This window comes from Neovison vison, chromosome 6 (genome assembly GCF_020171115.1).
Source record: "Neovison vison isolate M4711 chromosome 6, ASM_NN_V1, whole genome shotgun sequence".
NCBI lineage: Eukaryota > Metazoa > Chordata > Mammalia > Carnivora > Mustelidae > Neogale > Neogale vison.
The window spans coordinates 132531640-132547680 of record NC_058096.1 but is presented as its reverse complement, the minus strand read 5'-3'; the positions used below and the strand labels follow the sequence as shown (position 1 = coordinate 132547680).

At 37.2% G+C, this 16041-nt stretch overlaps 1 protein-coding gene across 5 annotated transcripts in view; it reads left to right on the top strand.

Moving 5' to 3' along the window:
• Positions 1-16041, top strand: part of ATP2C1 (ATPase secretory pathway Ca2+ transporting 1) — a 177017-nt gene that overhangs the window by 46459 nt on the left and 114517 nt on the right. The gene's annotated exons all lie outside the window — the stretch shown is intronic.

Genomic DNA, 16041 nt, shown 5'->3' with positions numbered 1-16041 from the left:
ATCTTTGGTTATTGAGAACATTTTCAAATATTCTCCTTTGTCCTTTCTATAATGCCCCCATCATTTTGTGACTTCTAATATACTTTCTGGAACCATAAGATGTTTTAGATGCATCTCTGTTTTTCCTCTTTATACCAGCCACATACACAATCAGTCATTCCAAGGAAGGCGTGTTCATTTTATTGGTGAATGGTATCTAGAAACCAGGATCTGAGTGTCATATGTGTTCTGTACAATCGGGTACTATTGTTTCTTGGTTTATAGTTAGCAAATAGATGTATCGTAATACATATATATACATGTATTTTTATTTCCTTAACTATCCATCTATATAAAACGAAAACCGTGAACTCAGGATTCATTCTAGAGTTTTTCCCCTTTGCCTTTTTCAAATGTGAGAAATTTGGTTCTTATCCACAGTATATTTACTTAACCTGTGCAGTCATAGTACATACACACACACACACACACACAAAACAGTAGTTTCATAATTGCTAACCTATTTCCCTGTGAGATACACATTTAAAAACTAGAGTATATTTGTCTTTAGCTTTACAGTACACAGTCAAAGTCTATTTTCCAAAGTTATTTAGGGTAGATCTGGTTTTCCCTGTTTCTGTATGCTTATGTTATTCATTTATATTGAAATAATGTGTATTTATGAACTGTTTGCCGTTAGGATCTTCCCACATCATGTTTGATTTTAGTTTTCTAAATCTTTTTGAAATAAATGGTGGCCTTATCCCTCCTCCATTTTTCTGTAGAGAAGATCTGTTCTAAAAGCACTGGACTTGCTTAGAGTTAGGGACAGCTCTAATTGTTTTGGCTGATAGCAGTTCCCTTGAAAGGAGTTGTGCTCTGGTAATCATTCTCTTGGGCTTGCTCCCTTGGTTCCTTAGTTACAGCTTTCATTTCTGCATTTTCTCCGTTTGGGGATTTATTCTATCTGTGGTCCCACAAGTGTTTGAAGTCAGTCTTCAAGTAAATCTTTGTTCTGGATGCATAGTTTTACACCCAAAGTCAGTGGCAGGCTGGCAGATCCTGTCATTTATTGGTTTTTATTTTTGAGATACAATTTACATACCATAAAATTTGCAATTTTAAAGTGCATAGGTCTGTGGATTTTATTTTATTTTATTTTTTTATAGAGATGTTTCCTTTATTTTTTTATTTTTATTTTTTTTTTTAAGATTTTATTTATTTATTTGTCAGAGACAGAGGGAGAGAAAGCGAGCGAGCACAGGCAGACAAAGAGGCAGACAGAGGCAGAGGGAGAAGCAGGCTCCCTGCCGAGCAAGGAGCCCGATGTGGGACTCGATCCCAGGACCCTGGGATCATGACCTGAGCTGAAGGCAGCTGCTTAACCAACTGAGCCACCCAGGCGTCCCTATTTTTTTTTTTTTTTAAGATTTTATTTATTTATTTGACAGAGAGAAATCACAAGTAGGCAGAGAGGCAGGCAGAGAGGCAGGCAGAGAGAGAGAGGAGGAAGCAGGCTCCCTGCTGAGCAGAGAGCCAGATGTGGGACTCCATCCCAGGACCCTGAGATCATGACCTGAGCCGAAGGCAGCAGCTTAACCCACTGAGCCACCCAGGCGCCCTAGGTCTGTGGATTTTAGTATGTTCACAGAATTATAGGTCAAACTAATTCCAGAACATTTCCATCACCCCAAAAAGAAACCCCTTACACATTAGCAAACACTTTCTGTTCTCTCCTTTCTCTAGCCCTTGACAACTACTAATCCACTTTTTGTGTCTATGGATTTGCCTATTCTAGATATTTCATGTAAATGGAATCATGAATATGTGACCTTTTTTGTCTGACTTCTTTCACTTCAGCATGTTTTCAATATTTTTCCATGTATAGACTGTATCATTTCATTTTTTTTGGTTAAATAATATTCCATTGAATGGATATTCCACATTCATCAGTTCATAGACATTGGGCTATTTCTACTTTTTGGCTATTCTGAATAATACTGCTCTGTTCGTGTATGAGGTTTTGTTTTGTTTTAAAGATTTTATTTATTCATTTGACAGAGAGAGAGCACGCGCACATACAGGGGGATGGCAGGCAGAGGGAAAGGAAGAAGCATGCTCCCGCTAAGTAGGGAGCCTGGTATGGGACTTGATCCCAGGACTCTGGAATCATGACCCGAGCTGAAGGTAGTCACCCAACCAACTGAGCCACCCAGGCACCCATGTATGAGTTTTTGCGTGAATATATGTTTTCAGTCCTTTGGGTATATACTTTGTGTGTGTGTGTATACATATACATATACATAGTGGAAGTGCTAGGTTATAAGGTAATGCTATGTTTAATTTAGGGAGGAACTCCCACAGAAGTTGCACCATTTTTCATTCTCATCAGCAGTATATGAGGGTTCCAATTAATTTCTCCACATCCTCTCCAGCATTTGTTCTTTCTTTCTTTCTTTTAAATAATTGCTATTCTGAGGGGTATGAAATGGTATCATGTTCTGGTTTTGATTTATATTTTATTTTTCTTTTATTTAAAGATTTTATTTATTTATTTGACAGAGATGACAAGTAGGCAGAGAGGCAGGCAGAGAGAGAAGGGGAGGCAGGCTCCCCGCCGAGCAGAGAGCCCGATGCGGGGCTTGATCCCAGGACCCTGGGATCATGACCTGAGCTGAAAGCAGAGGCCTTAACCCACTGAGCCACCCAGGCACCCCTTGATTTATATTTTCTTGATGATTGATGATATCAAGCATCTTTTCATGTGCTTATTGGTCATGTGCATATCTTTGGAGAAATGTTTAATGAAACCCTTTGTCCTTTTTATAATTTTGTTATTTGCAAATTTAACTTTTTTAAAGATTTTATTTATCAGAGAGAGAGAGATCATGCATAAGCAGGGGTAGCGGCAGGCAGAGGGAGAAGCATGCTCTCCACTGATCAAGGAGTCTGATGCAGTACTCAATCCCAAGACCCTGGGATCATGACCTGAGCTGAAGGCAGAATCTTAACTGTTAATTGCATTTTGTATTGTTGGTGTATAGGATTCTATACATATTCTGGGTACTGGTTAGGACTCTCTTTTTTTTTTTCTCTTTTTAAGTTTCATTTATTAAAGTAATTTCTACATCCCATGTGGAGCTCAAACTCATGACCTTGAGATCAGGAGTCACATGCTCCTCCAAGTGAGCCAGCTAAGCACCCCCTGAATAGAAATATATCTTATACCTACATCCGCAGAAGCATACAAAAAGTTTATGCGTGGGTGTTTACTATAGTGTTTATGATACCCTCATCAGACATATGATTTGCAAATATTTCTCCCATTCTACATGTTGTATTTTCATTTTCTTTTTCCTTTTTTAAAAATTTTTGTTGTCTTTTCATTTTTTTGATGGTGTCTTTTGGACTACAATCTTCTAAAATTTTGATGAAGTCTAGTTTGTCTAGTTTTTTCTTTTGTTGTTTATGCTTTAGGTTTATATCCAAGAACTGCTGCCTGATCTATGGTGACAGAGATCTATTTTTTTCCTAGGAATTTTATAGTTTAGCTTTCACACTTGATCCACTTTGAGTTAGTATTTGTATATGGAGTGAGGTTACTGTCCAGTTTTATTCTTTTGCATGAAATAGCCAGATATTACAACACCATTTCTCCAATGAATTGTATTGGCACTTTTGTTAAAAATCAATTGACTGTAGAAGTATGGGTTTGTTTCTAGACTCTTGAGTTCTGTTCCTTTGGTCTGTATGTCCTGATGCCATAACCACACTGGATAACCATGGCTTTTATAGTAAGTTTTGAAACTGGGGAGTACAAGTCCACGAACTTTGTCCTTTTTTAAGATTTTTGTTGTTGTTGTTTATTCTGAGTCCCCTGAATTTTCATATGAATTTTAGAATCGGTTTGCCCAAGTCTATTAAAAAAAAAGGCAGTTGTAATTCTCACAGAGAATGCATTGAAATAATTGTACTTTGAGGGTCTACTATTTCTATATAGGTACAAACAAAAGATGTTTTTGAATATTTGAGTGTCAGTTTATTTTAGATAATGTACAAAATGGCTTTAAAAATTGGAATGGTCTTATTTTATTACTGCCTTCTTCACCCTCCTCAGGGAATAACATGGTGGGAGAAAAGAGATATTATTCAATAAATGGTACAGGGACATTTAGCTGACTTTTAGGAAAAAATGTAAAGGTGGAAGGAGAAAGGCTTTTAAAAAAACTAGCATGAAATAGAGTTTCAAAACCATAAAAAAATTGAGATATGTGATCATGTAAAATTTAAAAAGATAGTAAAAAAGAGATGCAAATCAATGGTAAAAACAGTTGAAACAAGTGACAGGGGTGCCTGGGTGGCTCAGTGGTTTGAGCCTCTGCCTTCAGCTCAGGTCATGATCTCAGGGTCCTGGGATCAAGTCTGGCATGGGGCTCCCAGAGAGCCCACCTCCCACCCCCCGCAACCTGCCTCTCTGCCCACTTGTGATCTCTCTCTCTCTGCCAAATGAATAAATAAAATCTTAAAAAAAATAAAGAAAATGAAACAAGTGACAAAGGCTACTTTCCTACAGAAGGCTCTTTAAAAATCTATAAGAAATGGGCAATAACTTGTAGGAAAAAGGACATGAACAAGTGTTTCACAGAAGTTGTAGATTTCCAAAAGATACATGACAAGGTGCTTGACCTCAGTAATGAAGAAATGTGAATTTAAATAACTATTTTCTGCTCATCAAATTGCCAGATTTAACAATATGACGATGCTTACTCCTGGCTAGATTGCAGGGAAAATAGAAGCTCCTGACTGTTGGGAGTTCACTTGACACCGTCCTTTTGGAGAACAATTTAGCAAAGCTGCTAGAATAAAAAATACACCCAACAAGTCTGTGTCCAGGAATGCATCTTCTACCTGTACCTGCATGAGCATACAAAGAGATTTGTACAGAGATCTTTATTACAGCAACATTTATAAAAACAGAAGTTGGGAATAACCCAAATGTCTATCAGGAGGACTAGTTAAATAGATGTACTACCATATAGTGAAATGTCTGTGAGCCATTAAAAAACAATGAGGTGGGGCGCCTGGGTGGCTCAGTGGGTTAAGCTGCTGCCTTCGGCTCAGGTCATGATCTCAGGGTCCTGGGATCGAGTCCCGCGTCGGGCTCTCTGCTCAGCGGGGAGCCTGCTTCCTCCTCTCTCTCTCTGCCTGCCTCTCTGCCTACTTGTGATCTCTGTCAAATAAATAAATAAAATATTAAAAAAAAAAAAAAAACAAAAAAAACAAAAAAAAACCAATGAGGTCCCTGATTTCAAACTAATCCAAAACTGTAGTAATCAGAATAGTATGATACTGGTATGAAAACAGACATAGATCACTGGCATAGAATAGAATAGAGTCCAGAAATAAACACATGCTCATGTGGTCAATTAATCTATAACAAAGGAGGCAAGAATATACAATGGATACAATCTTCCCAGTGGTTGGGAAAACTGGGCAGCTACATGCAAAAGAAGCTATCTCATACCATATACAGTCTTCCCAGTGGTTGGGAAAACTGGGCAGCTACATGCAAAAGAAGCTATCTCATACCATATACAAAAATAAATTACAAGTGGATTGAAGACTCGAATGTAAAACTTGAAACCATAAAACTCTTAGAAAAAAAAATAGGGGAAAAAATATAGGGAGCCAGCTTTTTGATGTTCGTTGTAGTATTTTTTTAGGCTGGTCTCAGATAAAGGTAACAAAAGCTAAAGTAAACATGTGGGATTACATCAAACTATAAGGCTTTTACACAGTGAAGGAGATGAACAAAATGAGAAGGCAGCCTAGTTCGTGGGAGAAGATACTTGTAAATCGTACTAGCAATAAGGGGTTAATATCCACAATATATAAAAAGTTAACACAACTTTATATATTAAAAAAAAAACCAATAAAACAAACCAACCTGATTAGAAAATAGGTGGAGGACATGAATAAACATTTTTCCAAAGAAGACATACAGATGGCCAACAGGCACATGAAAAGATAGTATCCTAATCATCAGGGAAATGCAAATCAAAACTACAGCGAGAGATCACTTCATACTTATTAGATTGGCTGTTATCAAAAAGACAAAATGACAAGTGTTAGCAAGGATATGGAGAAAAGGGAACCCTCATGCACTGTTTTTGGGAATGTAAATTGGTGCAGCCACTGTGAAAAACGATATGGAGGTTCCTCAGAAAATTAAAAACGGAACTACCATATGACCCAGCAATTCCATTTACGGGTGTATGAAGAAAAGGAAAACACTAATTTGAAGAGATATATGAACCCCATGTTCATTTACAGTAGTGAAGATGTGGAAGCAGCCACAGTGTCCGTTAGTTGATCAGTGGATGGAGAGGGGTGTGTGTGTGTGTGTGTGTACACCATAGAGAATACAGCCAGTAATATTTTAATAACTGTGTATCATGACATGGTAATGACTTATCTTTGGGATCATTTCTTACTGTATAAAAATATCAAATTACTATGTACACCTGAAACTAATAGGATACTGTGTATCAATTGTACTTCAATTAAAAAAAAAATGAGGTAGATCAGTATGTGTGGTGAAACAGAATGAGGTCCAAGATGTATTGAGTGAAAAAAAAAAAAACCAAATTGCAGTTATATAGTCCTATTTGTGATTAAAAACAAAACAAAAACCAATAACTTGTAACATCTCTGTAGAAAATAGCTTGTAGTATATACACAGAAATAGCTAGCAGAGATTACTTTTGCGCAGTTGGACTAGGGAAATGGACTTGTTACATTAAACCTTCCTATTGCTTTACTCTAAAAGTGAGCAGGATTTCATTTTTAAAAAATCATTAAAAATGACTTAGTGTAATTAAAAATATTCTATTTAGGAATAGGATTTTTTTTTCTGCCAAGTTGAGTATTTTTTTGTGTGGTTTCTAGAGGTAAATGCATTTTTAAAATTTGTATTACTCTAATGAAAATGGGTTAGAATTAGCTTTTGGATACAAATGATCAGTAGCATTTAGAACCTTCTCTCTCATTTCCAAGCATTATAGGTATGGAAGAGAAATATGATTTATAATTGTGATTTGGGATTGTGTTAGTTTTTAATTTGTCAAATGAGGATTATTTAAATGCTTGTCTACATGGGAGCCTGATTGTATTACTGTTGTTTTGAGTCCATGTTCTGCAACTTACACAGTTCAGTGTGGAAGGTAACCATTTTGTGTTATCTTGCTTGACAGAGGTTGGTGATTCATGTCAGAAACTTTGGTACTGCATACAGTGAGGAAGCAGTGCACTCTGCTAGACCATTTCTGTATTACAGTTCAAGGGGTCCAACTTCCCACCCTGGATAAAAATCACCAGTAGTGTCTCCTAGTAAGTTTTCTGTGATTGGAAACTATACTTTGTATTTTGATACCAGTTGTGTCCTTAATATAGGCAGGATATTGTTTCATATAACAGTCCTTAAAGTATTTGAAGGTACCTCACATTCATTATTTATTTAGAAACTTAATGCAATCCAATTAATGGTCATGCACTGCCCTTTGTAATTCTCTTCCCTAGACCAAGTTGTCATCTCTTATTCCAACAATCTTCATTAAGATCTCATTTCCAGAAATGTCACTGTATCAGTTAAACTTTAGCAGATCCTAGTGATGCTCTAACGTGAATATGGAATCCTCAAAGTATAGTTGGAGCCATTACTCAGTGGTCTAATTCAGTTTAAGATGATGTCTACATTTTTAGCAATAGGATTACACTAAAAATAATTTTATAGCTCTTTAAGTGGTGTATTAGGTCAACCCAACATAAGTCATTTTCTGAATTCTTATTTTAAAGTTTTTTTATTTGGTACTTTAATAGTTGTATTTTGAGATTTGGTTTTTACATCTATAATAAAGTATATATATACTTTTGCAAATGTGAAGGTAGTGGTATATTGCCTGTACTTATTGGTTCAGCCTGATAACCTCATTTGAATTATGAAGCAAGGTTGCTGCCTTTCTCCAGCTTTAAGTTGATGTCATCTTGGATAAGCGTGCTTCTTAGATATTTGTCTGAGGTAATGATAAGATACTAAACAGGATAGAGCCTAGTGGCACATGTGTACTAAGTTATTAATATTGTTGGTTCTCCTAGCCAGAGGTCTAGCTATGTTTTTAGTTTAGCCCATGTGTTTTTATTTGGATCCTGTGGCAGAATTTATAAAATATTTGTTGGTATTAGAAGACTGTTGGGGGGGTGGGAGGTTGGGGTACCAGGTGGTGGGTATTATAGAGGGCACGGCTTGCATGGAGCACTGGGTGTGGTGAAAAAATAATGAATAATGTTTTTCTGAAAATAAATAAATTGAAAAAAAAAAAGAAGACTGTACAATCTTAGTATTATAACCTTGTGAGAAATTCTTAGACACAGACTGATGTCTTTTTAAATGGTTGCTATTTTCTCCTTTTTACAATTTCCAAAAATTTCTGCAGTATCCAAGATTTCAGGGTGTGTGAGTGAGGGGGAGGGAATGAGGGTGAGAAGCTTCTTTGCACCAAGGTTGTTTTTTGTAAAGAAAAAAAACTTTTAGCTTTAAAAAAAAAAAAAAAAAACCTCAGCTTTACTGAGGTACGCATTCAGAGACCATATAGTTCTTGCACTTAAGGTACACAGTTCAGGGGCGCCTGGGTGGCTCAGTGGATTAAGCCGCTGCCTTCGGCTCAGGTCATGATCTCAGGGTCCTGGGATCGAGTCCCGCATCGGGCTCTCTGCTCAGCAGGGAGCCTGCTTCCTCCTCTCTCTCTCTGCCTGCCTCTCTGCCTGCTTGTGATCTCTCTCTGTCAAATAAATAAATAAAATCTTTAAAAAAAAAAAAAAAAGGTACACAGTTCAGTGGTTTTTAGTATTTTACATTATTAATTTTTTAAATAATTATAAAATATATATAATATAAAATTTGCCATTTTAACCACTTCTAAGTATACAATTGTGTCATTAAATAAATTCACAGTACTTTCCCATCACTGCAACTGAAACTTTGTACCTGTTAAACACTAACTCCTTATTCTCCAGTTTTCCCAGTCCCTGGTAAGCTCTAGTCTATTTTCTGTCTCTGTGAATTTGCCTATTCTAAGCTCATCATACAAGTGGAATTTGTGACTAGCTTATTTCATTTAGTATAATGTCTTCAAAGTTCATCTATATTGCACCATACTAATTTCCTTCCTTTTTAAAGCCTAACTGCTAAGTAGGGACTTCTGTCATTTTGCTATGCCCTATAGCTTTTTTTGCCCCTTAATTCCAGCATTAATTACCTTTTGTTTTAAGTTGTTTTTTTGTAGCGAAATACTTAAGGTCCCATCTCATTGCCTTTCGCGTATAGACTGTAGTTACTTTCTTTCCGGTTGTCCTGAGGATCGCGTTTAAGAACCTGAAGTCATAATGCTCTAATTTGGATTTATACCAATTTCACTTCATTAGTATACACAAATTCTGCTCCTTTGTATCTCCACTCTCTTTTCAGTTGCTGCTGTCTCCAAACTACATTTTACACAATGTATGTCCAAAAACATAATTTAAAAAATATACTAGTGTCAAAATCATGAAGGAAACAAAATTTGGAGTTACAAAGGATAACAATTATACTAGCTTTTAGACTAAATAATTTTTTTTGAAGAATACTAGAAAAAAATTTTTTTTTAAAGATTTTTATTTATTTATTTGACAGAGATCACAAGTAGGCAGAGAGGCAGGCAGGGAGAGAGGAGGAAGCAGGCTCCCCGCTGAGCAGAGAGCCCGATGTGGGACTCGATCCCAGGACCCCGAGATCATGACCCGAGCCGAAGGCAGCGGCTTAACCCTCTGAGCCACCCAGGCACCCTAGAAAAAATTTTTATTGAAAGGAAAAGATGGAAATATGTCCTACTTGTATTCAGCCAGTGAATACAAATTAGAAAGTTGGTATGTTATCTAATAATTGTTTTTTTTTAAATATTAGTCTCTTAAATCATGTAGAAAACAAAAAATGGTATTATAAACCAGAGTTAAAATAGCACTAGTTTTGTAATTACCTATGTATTTGCCTTTACTGAGATTTTTATTCTTAAAATTACTGTTTAGTGTCATTTTATTTCAATTTGCAGATCTTTAGCATTTCTTGCAGGACAGGTTTAGTGGTAATGAACTCAACTTTTGTTTATCTGGAGTGTCTTAATTTCTCCTTCAATTTTGTTAAATACAGGGTTCTGGGTCTCTCCCTCCTCCCTCCCTCCCTCTCTTCCTTCCTCCCTTCCTTATTTTGGTCCACTGTTTCCTGGCCTCTGAAGTTTCTGATGAGAAATCCGATTATCTTATTGATGATTCCTTGTATATGACAAGTAGCTTCTCTTGCTGCTTTCAAGATTCTTTGCTTTGGTCTTTAAATGTAACGTGTCTCTGTATGGATTTCCATGAGTTCATTGTACTTGGAGTTCATCGAACTTCTTAGATGTTTATATTTGTGATTAATTAAATTTGGGGAGTTTTTGGCTATTACGTTTTCACATATTCTCTCTGCCCTTTCTCTCTTTGTTCTCTTTCTGGGACTCCTGTAGGTCTGTATTGGTCTTGTTGATGGTGTCCTTCAGGTCCCTTATGCTCTGTTCACTTTTCTTCAGTCTTTATTCTTTCTGTTTCTCACATTTTAAATTTCCATAGTCAATCTTCAAGGTCACTGTTTCTTTATTCTGCCAGCTCAAATGAGTCAAATCCTTCTAGTGAATTTTTTATTTCAGTTATTGTACTTCTTAGCTCAGAATTTATTTCTGGTTTCTTTTTAGGTTTTATATCTCCTTATTGTTCGTATGTTGTTTTCTTGACTTCTCCATATCTTCAGTTTTTGAGTGTCTTCAAGATTGTTGTTTTAAGTTTTTTTTTTTTTAAAGATTTTATTTGTTTATTTGAGGGGGGGTCAGTGGGAAAAGCAGACTCCCTGCTGAGCAGGGAGCCCGATGTGGGACTCGATCCTGGGACTCCAGGATCATGACCTGAACCGAAAGCAGGCACCCAACCAACTAAGCCACCCAGGCGCCCCGCTTTTTTTTAAGTCTTTAATAGTTCCACCATCAAGCCCTTTTTAGGGACAGTTTCTGTTTATTTTTTTCCTTTGATATACCATACTTTTTCTTTGTATGTCTTGTGATTTTGTTGTTGTTGTTGAAAACTGGATATGTGACTCTAATTAGTAACTCTGGAAGTCAGATTCTTTACTCTTCCACAGTTTTTGTTTTGTTTTGTTTTGGCTACTTTTATGTCAGTGATCAGCCTGAGGTGTAAATTTAAGGTCTTCTCAAGTCTCTTCTGAGCCTGTGCATTTCCTTGGGCATTCACAGTGACTTTTAATTACTTCCAAATATGCAGTTGTTTTTAAATGTCCCCCTCCTTAAGTTCTCAAAAGGGGAAAGGAGAAAAACGAATGGGGGAAAAGAATGGTTGCTGGCACTTTAAATCCTCTGGAAGTCAGTTCAGCTGGAGGAGGAGAGGTTTGCAACAACTGCTGAGGTAGAAAGACAGTTGCTGGCCAGTTGCTGGCGGAGCTGCCTCTTTGTGCCTTTGTGGTCATAATAAAGCAGTCAGGGATCATAGCACAGAGATCCCAGTATTTGGAGAACAGGTGCTTTTTGCTTACCCTGGTTTCCATCAGTTATGTCCAAGTTCTCCAGGAATACATGCACAGCTGCCTGCCAAGGGTTAGGAGATGAGGAGTAGGGGTGTGTGTGTGTGTGTGTGTGTGTGTGTGTTTGAGGGTGCAGGATGAGTATCTGCTATTGTGTAAGAGCTGAAATGGACTGAAATAAATTGCAGTTTACTGTTGAAGTTTTGAGGAAGTTGTGAGCCTTTCACGGATTCTTGTATTCTAAAATAGTTACATCAGAGATATTTTGCCAGCATGTTGGTTATCTAGGTGGGGAGATAGATTCCTCCTTGTTTCCTACTCCACCATTCATCTTTCCCGAACCCCTGTTGTTCAATTTTAAATCTAGTTTCACCATAGTAAAATTAGTCCTCTAAAGTTGATTTACTTTGGAATTTGTGGGGTATCTGACGAATTTAAATATAGTGTCGTCATTGAGAAAGAGGTCTTTTGGGGTGCATGGTTGGCTCAGTGGAGCATGTGACTTGATCTTGGGGTCATGAGTTCACACCCCACGTGTGCGTCCTGCTTACTTAAAAGTGAGGGCTTTCAAGTTTGACATTGATTTAGTTCCTGTCTGTACCACTTACCAATTTTGTCTTGGGCAAATTACTTCTACAGCTTTTAGTTTCCTTATTTACAAAATGGGAAAAATACTGACCCTTTTCGAAGAGTTTTCTGAGGGTTGAATGAAATAATATAAGTACTCAGGATCACCACTGGTGCTTTGCAAGTGAGAAATGTAAATCTCCCATGTCTTCCTCTTAGGACCAATTGTCCTTTTCCTGTTATACCTCCTCAAACTATAGTGATAACATATACTACCAGTATGTGGATTCCAGAGCTTTAGACATTTACACCATGTTTCTTGTGGATCTTTTAAAAACAAATAGCTCATCTTTTTAAATGAAAGTGCTCCATGTAAGTTTCATAGCTAATTTTACAACTAAAAATCTATTCAAATTACTGATTGATGCATTGATTCATATTCAAATTATTTTTGGCCACTTTTGGCTTAATAGTATCATTTTTGGGTTCTTTGATTATAACTTAAAAACACTAGAGATTGAGACAATGAATTAAAAATATGCATGTGAGTTACTAATGTAGTGATATAAATTACATTTTATGGAGATAGATACTGAGGAATAAATAGCTTGCTGGACTAAGTGATTTTTGATTGCCTTTTTCCCTTCCACCTCTTCTTTTTTTTTTTTTTAAGTTTTTATTTATTATTTTAGAGAAAGAGAGAGTGCACCAGTGAGTAAGGGGAGGAAGGGAGGGGTAGGTAGAAGGACAAGTAGACTCTGGGCTGAGCAGAGAGCCCAAGATTGGGCTTAATCTCAGAACCCTGAGATCATGACCTGATCTGAAATCAAGTAGGACATTTAACTGACTGTCACCCAGCTGCCCCACTGCCTCTCTTCTTCATGAGAACATATATTTCCAATAGAAGCCAAGTTGTTTATGAGCAAGTATCAGAACCTTACAAGTATTCTGCTGTTATGTATAATGCAGAGCAAATAGAGAATATACATTTAAGTGAAAGCAGTTGGATCATTGCATCTTTCTTTGACTCATTAGTTACTTGGATGACAGGAGGGTTTTTTCCCCCAAGTAGAAATTAGGAAAGGGATTTAAGTATGAACTTACTGGAATTAATTCCCAGTTGTATGAATGTATAGTTTTTGTTTATGGACATAGTCTTATTTGAAACAGTTAAGAAGTCTGTTAGCTTAGTTATTCATTTATCCTTTTAATAGTTTTCAGGAACCAAATATATGCTAGACATGACCAGTGCTGGTTTGTGCAATCCTTATTTCCTGTAGCCATTGAATTTACAGTCGTGCAGCAGAGGGAAAAAGGCATGTTTGGAGGAGCTGTGAGAGCTAAATAGAGTACTAGGTGGTGGTAGCTAATGCAGAGTTGTGGGAAGATGTCACAAAAAGATTTGTAGGAAGAATGAAGCCTGAAAGACTGATAAAGCATGGAGTGTGTGAATTGGATCTGGTCCCTCTTTTCTGTAGAGATGTTCTGAAGGCATTTCAGGCAGTGGGACTAAGTAATATTTTCCCACATAGGCTGCCTGTAATGTTGTGGTTTTGGGTGTGACTGTTTGAAATGAGGTAGGAACTATGATTTTCTTGAGGTCAGGTTTAGAATGTGATTGATTGATTGATTGATTGATTGATTTTTTTTTTTTTAAAGATTTTATTTATTTATTTGAGAGAGAGAGACAGTGAGAGAGAGCATGAGCGAGGAGAAGGTCAGGGAGCGAAGCAGACTCCCCATGGAGCTGGGAGCCTGGGATTGATTGATTTTTAAGATTTTATGTATTTGTTTGACACAGAGATGCAGCGAGAGAAGGAATACAAGCGGGGGGCTGAGGGAGAGGGAGAAGCAGGCTTCCCACCAAGCAGGAAGCCCCATGCGGGGCTCCATCCCAGGACTCCGGGATCATGACCTGATCCTAAGGCAGATGCCTAACGACTGAGCCACCCAGGTGACCCTAGAATGTGATTGTTTAGTAGAGTTAATTGAGGCTTGGATTTGTATTTTTCTTACTTTGCTTGTTCAAAACCCTTGTGTATTGCGTTGTAATACCAGTTTCTTTTGGCTTAGAACTGAAATAGCTGGTACCAATGCAGACAGTGCAACTTGATTAAGTTGCCTCACTAGTAAAATGCAAACCTATCTGAATATATCATGTCTAAATTTTCTGTGTAATTTGACTCCTCAGTTTTCTTTATCTGTTTATTGTCCCTATACCAAAGTGGTGCTTTCTTTCCTTTCTTCCTTATTTTTGTTGAGGATTGGTTTTTGTAAACATGGTTTTTGTTTTGTTTTCTTTTTTGGTATGTACTGATCAGGAATTCATTTCCTTAATTGTGTCCTTGGAAGGAGCTAGGTCATTGGTTAGCAGAAACAAGTCTTAGTAGTGGATTCTACAGAAAATAAAACTACTGAGTGAAGGGCATTTTTTTAAAACAACAGTTTAAACATGTGAGTCCCTTTAGATTGGTTTGTTCATTTTATGTGAGGCCTTGGTCTCATTTGGATTACAGATTGGTTACAATTGTATTCAACAGAAAACAGTTGGAAATAAATGCTAGAGTCTTTCTAAATCTTGCTTAAAGAGTGTTGTGTGCTGAGAATTAAAATGAAAATCGTTGGCTTTTATATTACTTGAACATTTTTTAAAAATCTAAAACTTTGGATCAGATGGGTGAAATTTAATAAGAGGAATGTGTAGGTTTTTTTAATCGTTGGAGAAAAAACTACAGACAACATTTTAAGGCACCTCAAAGATTTTATTCATGAAGCAGCATGTTGATTGAAGTTTTTTTCAAATTGGAGGTAATGTGCAAATGGAGAATAACTTGGAAAGGGTCAGTGATCCCATTCTTTACTCCTTTGTTGTCATAATGGGCAAGAAATGAACTGTATTTGCCAAAGAAAGTAGGGAAAAACTAAGAAGAATTCTGTCCACTAGGGTGGAGGACTTGCTGGTAGGGTTGCTGAGGGCTGCCCACATTGATACCAGAGTTAAACATTGACTAAATGGCTCAGGAAAAAGTTCATTTGCCCCCATGTAAAACATTATTGAATGTATGATGAGCTAGATACGTAGAAAAGAAGGTTGTTGGAATTGTAGCTGTCATAATTGTATGATTTTTACTTTTATTTTAAGAAAGTCGTTAGCGAGAGCACCTGGGTGGCTGAGTGGGTTAAGCCTCTGCCTTCGGCTCAGGTCATGGTCTCAGGGTCTTGGGATTGAGCCCCACATCAGGCTCTCTGCTCAGCAGGGAGCCTGCTTCCCCCTCTCCCTATACCTGCCTCTCTGCCTCCTTGTGATCTCTCTCTCTGTCAAATAAAAAAACAAAATCTTTAAAAAATAATAAAAAAAGGAAGTCATTAGCGTTCTGATAAGCATGAATTAGCAGTAAGCATGGAAAATGAAAATGTCTACTTTGGGAAAGGGAGGAAGTTATAATACGTGGAACAAAAAAGGCTGAGATTGAGAGGATAGATTTAAAATACAAAATTGAAAGGAATAGAGTTAGAGGAGGAAATACTGGGACTTTGATAGAAACCACTGTTTCAGATTTTTGACTTGGAGAACAACTTTACCTTTGCATTTCTGCTCAGATCTAGGAAGGTGAAGAACGAACCTTACTCTTTTGGCTTTTAGATATCAGAGGATGTCAGAGTAACCATAGTATATGAATTCTGCATTATAAGTTTCATCTACTGGGAGTCATAATAAGCCCTACCAACTGTCTCTGTGGCATGTGTAGTGGTGACCCTGATTTTAAAATATTTGTTAGGGGCACCTGGGTGGCTCAGTGGGTTAAGCTGCTGCCTTCGGCTCAGGTCATGATCTCAGGGTC